At 44.7% G+C, this 14,323-nt stretch overlaps 1 protein-coding gene across 12 annotated transcripts in view; it reads right to left on the reverse strand.

The window, feature by feature from the left end:
- Window positions 1-14,323, reverse strand: part of PLCB4 (phospholipase C beta 4) — a 280,151-nt gene that overhangs the window by 249,806 nt on the left and 16,022 nt on the right. For 2 of the 12 annotated variants that reach the window (XM_053284716.1, XM_053284726.1), the window contains exon 2: window positions 638-718. The exons of 9 other annotated variants lie outside the window; for them this stretch is intronic. The gene's annotated coding sequence lies outside the window, so the exon portion shown is untranslated. Of the gene's footprint in view, window positions 1-637; window positions 719-14,323 lie in introns of those variants that run through there. One more of the 12 variants, XM_053284724.1, reaches the window with a different exon arrangement.

Genomic DNA, 14,323 nt, shown 5'->3' on the forward strand with positions numbered 1-14,323 from the left:
CATGGAATGTCAGGTGATCTCATAAGCCTACTGGAAAGCAGGCTAAAAAATAGCTCACTGTTACAGTGCCAAAAGTGGGCAGGAAGTCCCACCCTGGTGCTGTCACACATATCCACTCTCTAGCCACTCACGGTTCCAGCGGTGTTTGTGTGAAAAAGGAAGTGCCATAACTGTGATGGTCAGCACTTCTGTGATCAACAGCCTGGGGCAATTCAGGCTAGTGATCACGGAATCGCCATAGTCAGGCATCTGTAAAGATCCAGCTAGCAATATATCATATTAGGAAGATTTTCCTGCTTTTTTTTTTTAATCCTCCATCCTGATCCTGCGCACTGGGAGATTTTTTCTTTTCGCTGCTAAACTGCACCCCCAGCCCACCTTGAGTGAAGGATTAATGATGCGACAGGAAGGTCGCTACAAGGACACCCAGCTTTTTGGAACAGACATTCTGGCATGAAAGAAGGGGAGGTAATAGCAGACTAACCACTGGGCTGCAGTGATCCCTTGAGCTAGTACAAACTAGAAAATCAATGCTGTTCCATGCTTATTCAAAAAAAAAAAAAAGTGTGTGTGCGGCGGGGGAGACTGCTTTTACTACAGAATATCCCGTCATCAAGGATTTTAATTCAACACATACCTTATTTAACATGGCCTCCCAACCAGACTGTTACTGGCCTTTTGGTTGAAAGACTTCCATTCTTTTAGCCAGTGGCCAGAACTGGAGAATGCAAAGCAAGAAGATACAAAAAGAAAAGAAGACACCCAATGAACCATTCTTGTTCTCTGTCATGAAATATGTACTCTCTTAGTGTCAAACTATGCACTGTTGGCCCTTCATGCTCAGTCTTTGTAACTTAAATAGCAGCCATGGGTGGGGGGGGCAGAATCAGGATCAGTTCGGGGGGGGAGGGGTGTTAAACCATTGCCTCTGCCACACTCCCAATCTGGATCACATTCTCATGCGACCACACAGACACACCCCGCCAATGCCAGGAGAAGATGTTCGCATTGGCAACAATGAGAACCTGCTGTTGGAGGGAAAATAGCAGCTGGGGGAGGTAGCGATCTCAATCAAGACAATGGCAGGAAAAAGAATACCCCCTTCCCCCAACACTGCAATGATCCTAATTTCACCACCACCACCACCATATTCAAGTTACAAAAATGCTAAATAAAGCAGACAAAACAAACAAGCCTGCTGGGGGAAGAGAGAAAGCAATCTGCCTAGACAAGTGGCAGTAACAGAAGCCATTGCTTCATGCTACAAGTGCCTCCCTTGCTGCTGCTGCTGCTGCCGCCACCACAGCTGACTCATAGTGTAATCTCCTGGTGTGCCCAGAAAGTAAGGTAGTCAGGAGATGGAGAAGAACAGCATGGGCACAGGGGGCAGGGCTGGTCCCACCCCTTGACACTGGCCACCGGGGGGGGGGGGGAGCCAGTGCCATCTTGGCACTGCATCAAGTGACACAAAGCACTCAGATCAGTGCTGTCTTTATGCATGTCTCTGCAGTGGTGGTGGTGACGGCTGCAGCAGTTGTAATGCAGTAGGCATGTGTGTGCTCTGCAGGCCCTGATGAGAATGCAAGTGCATGAACACAGTGTTGTCACGTGAAACACAAATGTGTCATAAGAGGTTCACAGAGTTGGAGGTCACCATTTTGCAGAATGCATTAGGTCAGGAATTCTTAACCTTTTTGCACCTGCAGATCTGCCCAGATCCTCAAGTGGTTCTTGTTCAAAATGGTTGAACATTTTGTTCAACCCCATACCCTTTATATAACATAAAGGAACCACCTGAGGATCTGGGCAGGTCTGCAGGTGCAAGAAGGTAAAGAATCCCTGACCTAATGCATTCTGCAAAATAGTGACCTCCAACTCTGTACTTAGTACTTTGGATAAGTACTTAGAATAGTTATTTTCAAGAATTATTCTGCCTCACCAGCAAGCAAGTTCAGTTTACAGTACTGCAAAGATTTTCCATGGAACTCGGGTTAAAAAGCCCTTTGGGCACAGGGCTGCCAGCTGACTGAGAGCCTGGCCTGTTTTGGTGCAATAAAAGCAGGTGTCTTGCAAAAATCAATAACTCAAAATTTTCATAAACTGTGAAGTTGCTACCAAAGGCACTGGGTAAGGGCTGGTCAAAATTCCCTATTCAACCCAACATGGCATCTCTGCACTGATGTCTCCTGGATGGCTTGCTGCTGTCCTTTCAGATTGTCCCATTGCTGAACCTCTTGGGACAGGAACCTTTTCCGGCTTTGTTCTGCTGTGTAATCCGCTTTGAAAGCTTTTTGTTATAAAAGTGGTATAAAATATATGTAATAATCAATTTAATTGTTGGCAACCCTGATTAGCTAAGAGTACATGGGTAGATGGGAATTTGAACTTTCAGTGGTTGTGCAGACAAATCCACCAGCCCAGAAAAGAACCCAAGCCTCACCCAGCTCAGTCAAGTGGCTGCCTGTCATCTCACCATAGGCCATCTCTCAGGCAAAGCACTTCTGTGCAGACAGACTAAAGTTGAAGCACAAACCAGCAGATGCCACTGCACACCCAGAGAGATGCATAAGCATTCCTTGTCCTAAAGGAAGCCATTCTGCACAAGTTCAGAGGCACCAGTCCTAACTGTCAGAGGTTTTGTAAATAAAAGGTGCCTATATCAGAGTCTCATTTGTCCCCAGCTCGCGAGAGATCCATGCCAAGTTGTAAAAAGGGGGAAAGCTCACCAGTAGAAAGGATGAAAGCAGATAAGAAATTGGGCAGGAGCCCAGGTGTATGTCTGATAAGGAGTGAAGACAGGAAGGAACTGGGGAATCGCACCTGAGCATGCTGGGAGAAAGGGACGGACTTCAGCTACCTGAGAAACACCTGAGATTTCCTGTCTACCAGGAGCAAGGAGTAGAAGTTAACCCTTTGTGAGCCGTGACCTCCTACTTTGAGGGAGAAAGGTCTTTCACCTCCATATTACCAGAGTCTGAGATAAAAGATTGGCATTAAATAACCATCTTGTACTTTGGAGTTCAATCTTAATAATCAAATATTTAAGCAGCATACAACAAAAAGGCTAACAAAACCAATCTCTCTGGCTCCAGTTGCAAGGCAAGACTATTAACAAAGCACCTCCACAACCCCACTCCAGCGCCAGACGCTACAAGTTGCAGAATGCCAGCAACAGATCACCAGAGCAGGGTTTCTGCAGGATTTGTTCATCTGCAGCCGCATACACTGCTCTGTTTTAAAAACCTCATAGAAAAGCATGCAATTTCCAAAACACATTAAGAGACATCGCACCCTGTATCAGCAGACAGTATTTGTGCGAGCAGAAAGCAGCATCTGCCACCATCAGAACCAAAGACATCGCTCTACAAAAATGCAGGATATCATTTCTTTCCAAAGCATCTCCAGACAATTAATGTAAATAAAGATAACAATAATTAAAGCATGTGTGTCTTCAGGGACAAGAGATAAGGGAACAAGCCACCTTTCATTTCCTCTCGCATTCTTACCAATTGTTAATTACTCCTCTTAAATACTTTGTGGACATCAAGTAATGCTTTTTGTCTTACACAAATTGTCTATTGCACAACAGCTCTTAAAGGATATCTGAGAGTTACTTATACTCGCAGGGCTTTTGTTGGAAGACACAAAACTAAATGTAAGCACATGCTACATCTTTCCTGGACACATTGTCACATGCACTTGTTTCAAGTTTTCATTTGTCTAGCAAATTCATAGGAATCACACACAAAATATCCCCCTTGTTTCTAGTAGCATCATCTCTCAATTGCAGGGCTGTCCTTGGGCATCGCAAGCAGGATGACCGCCCATTAGAATTAACTGGAATGGGCCCCCACACTGGCTGATTTGCTCCGGGCCCCGCACCCCATCAGGGCTCTCTAAGGACAGCCCTGCTCAGTTTACTGATTTATCTAAGCAAGCAAGTCAAACTGTTTGATGTCTACAAATCCACTTGCCAGCTCGCTACTGGTGAGTGCCCCCAGCCCTCTGGCATGCAGGACACTCAAGACCATAAAGATCTCCTCCTCAGATTTCCACTGCCATTTTTGAGAAGGTAAGAAACAGCACAGATTCTTTCTGAACAGCAGGAGAGGACTCCCCCTGCTTCTTACTATACCCAGTGCAAATGACAGAAGATCCACTTCTCCCTTAAGCCCTCTGCCCGAGTTCCAGAAAAGGATTTGAGGGAAGAGAGAAGACTAGAGGCAACCATCAATAATGGCTGGCTAGTAAGCTAAGCCTAAATTTGTAGATCCCTGGCCAAACATCATTGGTGAGAGGGGCTGGCACTTGTCCAGCATCAGAAGCGTACTTCTTTCCCTCCACCTCCACCCCCAAGACTTAGTAAACTGCACAGGCAATTTACATGTACCAACAAACTTCGACTTTTGCACTCATCTGAGGCTCTGTCTCGCTGGTAGTTTTTTAAAAAAATAAGGTGCTTTTCCTTTTCCTTCACAAGGTTTTCATGGACAGAGATTCTGAGATTCTGCTACAACTGCTATAAACAGATGGTTGCAAACAGATATGTTTTTTATAGCAATTATTATACATGGCACACACACACACGAAAATACATGACTAACAAAACTGGAAACTTAATTTAAACCAGCACACTTTCTTAGCAATCGGCTATCACCAAGCTTGGTAAGTTGAAAGCCTAGGCAAATTTACCTGAGAGAAAGTCCCATGGAAATTACTGGAACTTAGCTGCTAAGCAACCTTGCACTGAACTGCACTGTGCATGTCTTTAAATCAAGACTGAAAACCAAGCCACTCTTTTTGTGACTGACCTTGCTACCTGGCAACTCATGCTATCTATCTTCAACACCAATGCAGCTATGGACACTAATAAATGGTAGAGACGTGAACGGATCAGATTCTGCAGTTCAATTTGAGCTTGAATAGAATTGCAAAATACTCAAACTGATTCGTTGAAACAGTGGCCATTGCAAGCTGTTTCAATGAATCAACTCAAATCAATTCGAGTGACTCAAGTAATACGGAACAATGGGGAACCTGAGTCACCCCATTGCTTCCCATTGGTAGGTCCTAGGGACACCAAAGTGAGCTGCATGGGCATGATTGGTGCTACCTGCCACCCAACCCAGCAAAGAAATGGGCAAGTTGGCAATTTTTAATTAAAAAAAACACCAAACCCATAGAATCCTAAGGGGGCATGGGGGGAGGTTAAAAATTGCCTCATTGCCCATTTCTTTCGTGGCTTGGGTGGTAGGTAGCACCCATCATCCCATACCACCCAACCTATCCATGGGGGACAATGAGGTGTTTCGAGTTCCCAGTTGTTCCCTGTGGCCGAAACAAAAAGAGTGCACACGTTTTGTAACCTTGCCTTGAAATACACTGCAGAACAGAAAGACACAGTCTCTCTCAACAAAGAATACCACGTTTTGCCTCACATACAGTTCAAAAATGGCCAAAAAAAGCATCACTGACCCAGAATCCACTGCCAGCCTCAGTGCCTGCACTGAAGTAACATCACTGGCACAAGTTACTCTCTCACACAATTATGATTCCCTACTTCAAGCACTCTAATAGCTGCCACAGCAGTACCCTTACCAGCAAGCAAGCAAGCATAGTCATAAGCTCAACCACAACAACGTCTTCAGCCACATTTTGACTGAGTACACCTTGCAATGCAGATTGCAGAGCAGACCAGAGCTGTGAGTGAAGCACAAGTTAGTCTCAAACATGGAGCTCATCATAGCAATCACCAAGAAATATTACACACACACCCCTGCCATTGCCCATTTCTCTCCACAACGCCATCTTACAAACAGACCAAACCCTAACTTAAGGAAGGCAAGCACCCAGGTTCTGCCTTTGTCAATCTGAGATCCAGCCAAACCAGAGAGTTAATAATATAGCCGCAATAGCACAGCACATTATACTCAGTGCTGAGAAAAGAAAACCACAAAATTAAAACTTCCTTGATCCCTTCCTTTCTCCTCTCCTGAAGTTTCATCTTCAAGGGCACACTAAGGGCTCTCTCTGCCTCGCCTCCCTAGGCCCTTTAAAAACATTTTGAATTCCCTCCACTTTCCCCCTCGCCCCCACCAATGGGGGCACAGCTGCCCATGACAACACTTGATTTGTATGATAACAAGTCAACCAAGCAGAATGGAGATCTCAAGCCAATCAGAAGCCAGTGCCAGAAAACCAATCAGCAACAGGGAAAAGCCCGCCAGAATGGTGCTAGAATCACTCAAATCAATTCAAGCTCAAATCAGGCCCTTTATTCTAAGAGCGATTAGATTAGAGTCTGAATCACTTGAATCGGCCCAATTTGAGTGTGAACCAATTCAACTCGAATCAATTTGCACATCTCTAATAAATGGTGGGGCTTGCCAATTACACTAATCTACCTATATTTATTTATTCCAAGTATGTCACTTTCTATTTAAAAAGTCTCTGAAGAAACTCAAACTCTAAAAATTATAACACTAATTCAAAAATTATAAAACCATATTATACTTTCCTGATTCAGTCAATATTAAAGGTAAAGTGTGCTGTCGAGTCGGTGTCGACTCCTGGTACCCACATTGCCCTGTGGTTTTCTTTGGTAGAATACAGGAGGGGGTTATCATTGCCTCCTCCCACACAGTATGAGATGATGCCTTCCAGCATCTACCTAGATTGCTGCTGCCCGATATAGGTGGGAAACATAACAGCGGGGATTCGAACCAGCAACCTCTGGCTTACTAGTCAAGTCAGTTCACCGCTGCGCCATTAGGTGACTCAGTTAATATTAAGAAATACCAAATGAAAACTGTAACTCTGCTTTAAAAACCTTTTCTTAACCATTTAATTCAAGTGAAAAATTAAGTTGGAGGCCCATATTCACAAACACACAGATCATAGCCATTGACCTGGTTCTTCATCAAGCACTAGGGTCAAAAGTACCTCAGAGATAAAGCACTGTAAAGCTCAGAGGAAGTTCAATTAAATGTAATTATTCAGCTACTTTGCAATAAAGTAAAACAGGGCAGAGGTTGGAACTCCATTACACCTGAATTTGTGAAACAGTGGTTTCGTGGCAAAAGCGACCTCTGGTTTGCCTCACCAAACTCCAAACTGAACCTTCAGTCTGCACAAAGGATTGCCGCTGAGACTTCCAGTTTGGCTGTCATTATGTCTGAGCCCGGATGCCACCATAACTGTGATTTTGTGCTGATTTTCAAACCAAAATCATTCAAGCAGCGGTGCAGACATGCCTGGGATCTCATCTGCTCCATGCCTGAGGCGCTTCTTGCTGGCCACCTCTCCAAGCACCAGCCCCACCCCTCCTGTCTCTGATCCAGCAATGCAGTTGCCTGGCAACAGGGACGTCGCCACACTCCATCCCAGGCTTATCAGCCTGTCAAGTGGTACAGTCACACAGGGGCATTCCCTCTTCCCACTTTGTTGCTGGCTCCTCCTGGCAAGCAGGAGGAAAAGGAGACGGGACGACAGGCCGGGCACTAAGTGCTTTTCTCCCTGAAAAGGAAGGAGCAGTGATGTATGTGCACAAGCACTCCAGGTGGCAACATAAGCAGGGCACCCCATCACAGCACAAGGAGTGGATCATTTGGTGTCGGGGGGGGGGGGGGTGCCTGGGGTTGGCAGCCACAAGCAGGGAGTCTTGAGCAGCCAAGTTCTATTTTTTTCCACAGAAAGGTTGGGGAAGGGGGGCTCAGCCCCTTCCCCTTCGGGGTTTGAGCTCCCTAGGCTTACTCATGAGCAGAGCTGGTCACCAGGATCAGCGGCATTCTAGTCGGAATGCTCAGAAGCGGAGGCAGGAGTATGCTGACCCAGGCTCAAGAGAGTCTGGCCATGGGGACACCCCCTTACAACTCATGAGAAGGACCATCAGAGGGGAGAGGAAAGAATTGCTCAGCAAATTCTGTAATGATGCCTGATGGTGAATTCCTTTTCTATTCTTAGAACCTATGAGGCACTAACTCAGCACCTGAAACCATTTCTATCTAGACCATGCCCTGTCCGTTTTAGCTCCAATTCTAGACATTCCAAAAAATGGTTTGATAGGGATTGCATGCTGGCTAAGAGGGACTTAGTTTCCCTCTCTATTCGTTTTAAACCTAATCTGACCGTACTGCTAAAGTTAGAAATGACTGAGAGGAAGAAAGCCTATAAGATTCTCTTGAGAAATAAGAAAAAAGCTGTGATACAGGAAAACTGGTTAACTCTTACTGCTATTGTTAAGAATAAGGATTCCGCAGGTTTCTAAAGGTTGACTTCTAGCTCTGCCAGTTATCCCTTTAGTAACGCAGTCTGCCCAATTACAGCTGAATCCTGGGAATCTTATTTTTCTCTACTCTGTGGTGAGCAGACCTGATTGTTTTGGCTAGAATTAATTCCAGATTCTCTGCTACAGTGGCCCCCGGTTACTTCCCATGAAGTCAGGCAACTGATTTTACAGCTAAAGAATGGGAAATCCCCAGGTAACAATTACATTCCTCCTGATCTACTGAAGTCCCACATTGATTGGCCAGAGGTCGCTTTTGCCACGAAACCACAGTTTCACAATTTCGGGTGTAATGGAGTTCCAACCTCTGCCCTGTTTAACTCTAGTTTTGTGTTACATCTGAATCCAGCCTAACTAATGAGGGAGCAAAGGAGCAAAATTAAATGGAAACTAGAGTAACACCTCCCAGCAACACTAGCATGACTCCTCTCTCGGTCTTTCTGTGTCCTGGTAGATATAAGAGACAGATGAATCCTTAGACATAATTGTCCATGACTTCAAGCAAATGAATTCCACTTCTGACTTTGCTGGAAAATTATAAACATATGAAAATCATAAATATATAAACTTGGCCTTATACCGAGTCTGACAACTGAGCCTCATCTAGCCCAGTATTGTCTGCTCTGACTAGAGCAGCTCTCTAGAATCTCAGGCAAATCTCTTCCCCAGCCCAACTACCTTACACCCTGTTAAATGGAGATTTTAGGGACTGAGACTAGGTCATTTTACATGCAAATCATACGCTCTGCCCACTCACCCAACCCCAACATTACCCAAGCATTACTGAGATTCCTATTTTTTAAATTAACTTCTTCATAAAGTTGCATACATTTTTAGAAAAAGGAGGATTCAGTAAAGCAGAAGAAACAGGGCCAAGAAAATGCTTCCACCATGCAGTGCATCTGAAGCTTCATTACTAACACTGCCTTCCACACAACAGCAGTAGAACTGTGGATAAAATCTCTTGTATTCGGGCCAGGTTGGATTTAGACCCCACAATTACTGCAGTGTCTGAATTGGGGATGTTTAGTGACTCCTCTTATGTGGTCAGGCTGGATCAGTTCCAATTTGTGACTCCTGAGGATGTGGACAAGTTGCTTGGAGTGGTGCGGCCTACCACCTGTTCTCCTGACCATTGCCTGACATGGCTTATACTATCTGTCGGAGAGGTTATTGTAGAAGACCTAGTAGAGATTATAAATCCTTCTCTGAGGGAGGGCAGGATGCCTCCTTGCCTTAAGGAGGCAATTATTAAACCTCTTTTGAAGAAGCCTGTCTTTGATTCCTCAGAATTAAGCAACTATAGGCCTGTCTCTAACCTTCCATGGTTGCGTAAGGTAACAGAGCGTGGTGGCCTCCCAACTCCAGGCAGTCTTGGAGGAAATGGACCCATTTCAGACTGGCTTTCGGGTGGGTTATGGGGTGAAGACTGCCTTGGTTGGCCTGATGTATGATCTCCAATTGGGAATTGACAGAGGAAGTGTGACTCTGTTGGTCCTTTTGGACCTCTCGGCGGCTTTCAATACTATCAACCATAGTATCTGTCTGAGGGGGTTGGGGTTGGGAGGCACTGCTTTGCTGTGGTTCCATTCTTACTTCTTGGGCAGATTCCAGATGGTGTCCCTCAGGGCTCCGTATTGTCTCCGATGTTGTTTAACATCTACATCAAACCAATGGGAGAGATCATCAGGAGATTTGGTGCAGGGTGTTGTCAGTATGCTGATGACACCCAAATCTTTTTCTCCATGTCAACATCATCAGGAAAAGGCATGACCTCCCTAAATGCCTGCCTGGAGGCAGTGATGGGCTGGATGAGAGATAACAAACTGAGACTGAATCCAGATAAGAAGGAACTCGGGAGATGATTTTGATCTGCCTGTTCTGGATGGGGTCACACTTCCCCAGAAGGAACAGATATGCAGTCTGGGGGTGCTTCTGGGCACAAACCTTTCCCTGGAGTCCCAGTGGCCAGAAGTGCTTTCTATCGGCCTCGGTTGATACACCAGCTGTGTCCGTTTCTTGAGATAAAGGACCTCAGAACAGTAGTACATTTGCTGGTCACCTCCAGACTTTACTACTGCAATGCTCTCTATGTAGGGCTGTCTATGTACGTAGTCCAGAAACTGCAGTTGGTCCAGAATGCTGCAGCCAGGTTGGTCTCTGGGTCATCTCGGAGAGACCATATCACTCCTATCTTAAAACATCTACACTGGCTGCCGATAGTTTTCTGGGCAAAATACAAGGTCTTGGTTATAACCTATAAAGCCCTAAACAGCTTAGGCCCTGGGTTCACTGAGCTTACCCTCTTGTTCATATACTGAAAACCAGTCTGCAACCATTAAAAAATCAGTGGAGGGTGATAATTTATTCCTGTTTTACAGCCCACTAACAAGAATCAATGAGAGTTTGGGGGTTTTCTCTCTTTAAAGCAGTGGTGCACAACTCAAATGTCCTGGTGGGCTGGAACCATCCATGACTTGGTGTACGGGGGCCAAGGTCAATTGTCAATACATTAATATTAATTGTTAAGTTAATAATTTAATAGGAGGGGAAAGAGGGATGAGATCAGTGGGCTCCAGCCCAGGAGCATGGGACATCTGGTCTCAAGAGGCCAACTGCACTGCTGCTCGTCAGCAGACAGGCGAAGAACTCTTCATGGTTCCTGCTGTTACTGCAGGATATTCCTACCTGGGGGCCAGCAAAAAAGTCCTCGTGGGCCAGATCTGGCCCCCAGGCCTTATGTTGTGCAGGTCTGCTCTAAAGGATCAAGCAGCATTCTCCTTTTAACACTCCCTTCAACTATTGTCATGCAGCATACAGGGTATTATTACATCACAACAAGCAACACTGCCCAGAAACAGTTGTATAATCCCTCTGTCATTCTGTGTCCTTGCAAACATGAAGGACAAGACTTATCTGGCACTAAGCAGGCATATGAATTCTTAGGTAGAATCATATAGTCTTGCTAGAAAATGAACTCCACTTCTGAATTTACTAACAAATTATAGACATATGGATTGACCAAGTCAGATGATTGACCACTTCTAGCCCAATATTGTCTATTTTGACTAGAAGTAGCTCTCCAGAGTCTCAGGCAAATGTCTCTCTCACCCGTTCTCCCTCTCTTCAACTGGAGATGCCAGTGATAGAGCCTGCCTCCCTTTTGTTTTATTATTTTTTACACTTATATCCCGCTCTTCCTCCGAGGATCTCAGAGCAGTGTACTTCATGTCCCCTGCCACTGAGCTACGTCCCTTCCCCTAAGATTACCAGTTTTACCAGGCTTCCTATTTGTCATTCATGTTCACATATCAAGCCACATAATATAAATGTAAAACAAAATCAGAAAGTTGGAAATTCAGTGCAAAAGGCTCTTGAAGGGATCCACAAAGTCCAGGATCCAAGTAAGTGATCCACTGATGAAGGGCCACCAAGGGTTCTCAAAACTGACTGAAACCTAATTTTTTCCTGCTGAACAAAAGCTATTCCCCTCATCTGTTCAAATCTCGTTGGCTTTTCCTTGTCTTGCCAAACTGCCTTCTTCAGCTGCAATATTTTCTTTATCATACAAGGGAAAGTTTCGTTCCTAGGCTGTCAGGCACAGGAACACAGACAGAAGAAAGGGAAATGTCTAAGTCTGGTGTAAACGATAAACTCCCTTTTTGAACTGAAAAAGAAATATCTGAGTCTCAACAACAGCTAACCACCCCAAATGTCTCGAGAGAGGTAGACAGTAAAATATAGAGGGAAAATATTAAGCATTGTTCCTTTCTCCTTTATTGCTGTGTTTAAAAAAAAATGTTTCATTTATAAAAGCACACTTTATACATATGTATATATCCGGATTTTCCATCTGTCTCCTGATCCTACAAGCAAATGGATTAAGGACAACCTAATGGGCTGCCTATTTTTCTAGCAAGCAGAGAGCACGCACACACACATGCGCGCACACACACTTGGGATTGGGCTACAGATCACTATGCAGATCCAACTTGCTTCACTCCTGAAGTCTTTTTTTCAAATATTTCAACTACAAAGGAGTTTCTGAAGGCACACAGTCACCTGAACTTCACTTGTACATACCATTGTGGCTCAATTCTGGATAGGAACATAGGAAACTGCCATATACTGAGTCAGACCATTGGTCTATCTAGCTCAGTATTGTCTTCACAGACTGGCAGCAGCTTCTCCAAGGTTGCAGGCAGGAATCTCTCTCAGCCCTATCTTGGAGAAGCCAGGGAGGGAACTTGAAACCTTCCCAGAGCAGATCCATCCCCTGAGGGGAATATCTTGCAAAGCTCACACATCAAGTCTCCCATTCATATGCAACCAAGGCAGACCCTGCTTAGCTATGGGGACAAGTCATGCTTGCTACCACAAGACCAGCTCTCCTCACATTACATCAAGCCTTGACAATTATTTGCATTTAGGAACCAGCCAGAAAATTTAGGACACTTATCAAAACTACCAGGTGTAGTGATGGACTTTAAAGGGAAATGAGCGTCTCTTTATCCCCTTTACATGGAACTTACTTAAAATAGAAACAGGGCTGCGTGGGACAAAAAAACTACCTCAATATTAAGCTTTTTATTGAATAAAACTACCTAAAGCTACCTCTAGTAAAGGGATTACAGTTAAATTTCTAGGCACCATGGCTCCCTGGTGCCTGGGATTTGTCAAGCATAGCTGACATCAACCATGGTTAAGAAAACCATGGTTAAATCATGGTTAAGGAAACTTAATTATGGAGGCTATTCACATGGTCTGCAAAAATCGGGCTAAGGGAGCCTAGCCCGATTTTTGCATGCCGTGTGAACCACCGGGCTCAGCTGCAAGCCCGCTGGTTCCTGAGTGGGTAACCCACTCAAGTAACCCTCCCCTTAAACCTGGTTTGCGGAGTGCGCAAACCCACCAGCAGAATCAGCCTCCTAAACGAGATTAAGGGAGCGAGTGCTTCCTTAGCCCCATTTTCTCAATTGTCTGCAGTGCCGGCTGCTTTTAGCCAGCGCTGCAGCAAGGACAGACACCCACCCAATGCTGCTGGGATCCCCATTATGGGATTTCCGGTGGCCAGGGCAACACATCCTGGCCCTCCATGCTGCCTGGACCAGCGGATGATCGTCTGAGCGTGCGGGGAGTGCCTCCAGCAAGGAAAGATGGATCATCTGTGGGGGAGGTAAGTTTGAGCAGCATTCCCCGCCACCCATCCTCAAGCCCTTATTACTGATCGTGAGAAAGGGCTTGTGGTCTGTTTGAACATTTGAAAGCTCAAAGCATGCTTTAGGTCCAAAACCACGGTTTGTGCAAACCATGGTTTGTTGTGATGTTACTGAGCCATCGCCTAAAGGCAGAGCATCTATCATGATGCCACCGCCAAGTACATTTACAAGCAACTTTTGAATCCTGTTCTCTCCATTTATTGCTTTTATACTACTCTCATCAGTCTTAATTACCTCTTGGGACATAATCCTGGAAACATTTACAATGTTTTTATCTTTACAACCACCAATAAAATAAACGAAACGAAACATAACTAATTGTATCCATGTGTTTTATATAACAGAGACTCTAGACAGTAAAATATGCTAATCCCCAGGGAGTGAGGACTATCACAATGAATTCTTTTGGGTACTAGATGCTCAGGAGGGGGCAAAATCTGCCTTTGGAGGGAAACTAGCATTTTGCTCCCTCTGGGAGACAAGTATTTTTGTTCACATTCATTTCTACAAATTAATCCATTCAACAGACATAGGCAAAGACCCCTTAAGCGCCTTGCAGAATTAATTTAGAGAAGACAGGACCATAATAGTAGAATGCTATTGAACTATTTATATTAAAAAAAGGATGGCTTACTTAGCATTATTTTAAAAGCATATGCTTGTCCACATTATCCAGTAACAGATGCCAAAAGAAAAACCGGCCAAATCTGAAGATGGGGGGAGGGGAGCGAGTTGTTGATTTTGTTTTGTTTTCCTTTTTTAAAAAAAAATGTAGCTAAACAGTACAAAGCAAAACTAGAAAATACTAAAGTAACAAAAC

Source organism: Hemicordylus capensis, chromosome 1, assembly GCF_027244095.1.
Source record: "Hemicordylus capensis ecotype Gifberg chromosome 1, rHemCap1.1.pri, whole genome shotgun sequence".
In the NCBI taxonomy this organism is placed as follows: domain Eukaryota; kingdom Metazoa; phylum Chordata; class Lepidosauria; order Squamata; family Cordylidae; genus Hemicordylus; species Hemicordylus capensis.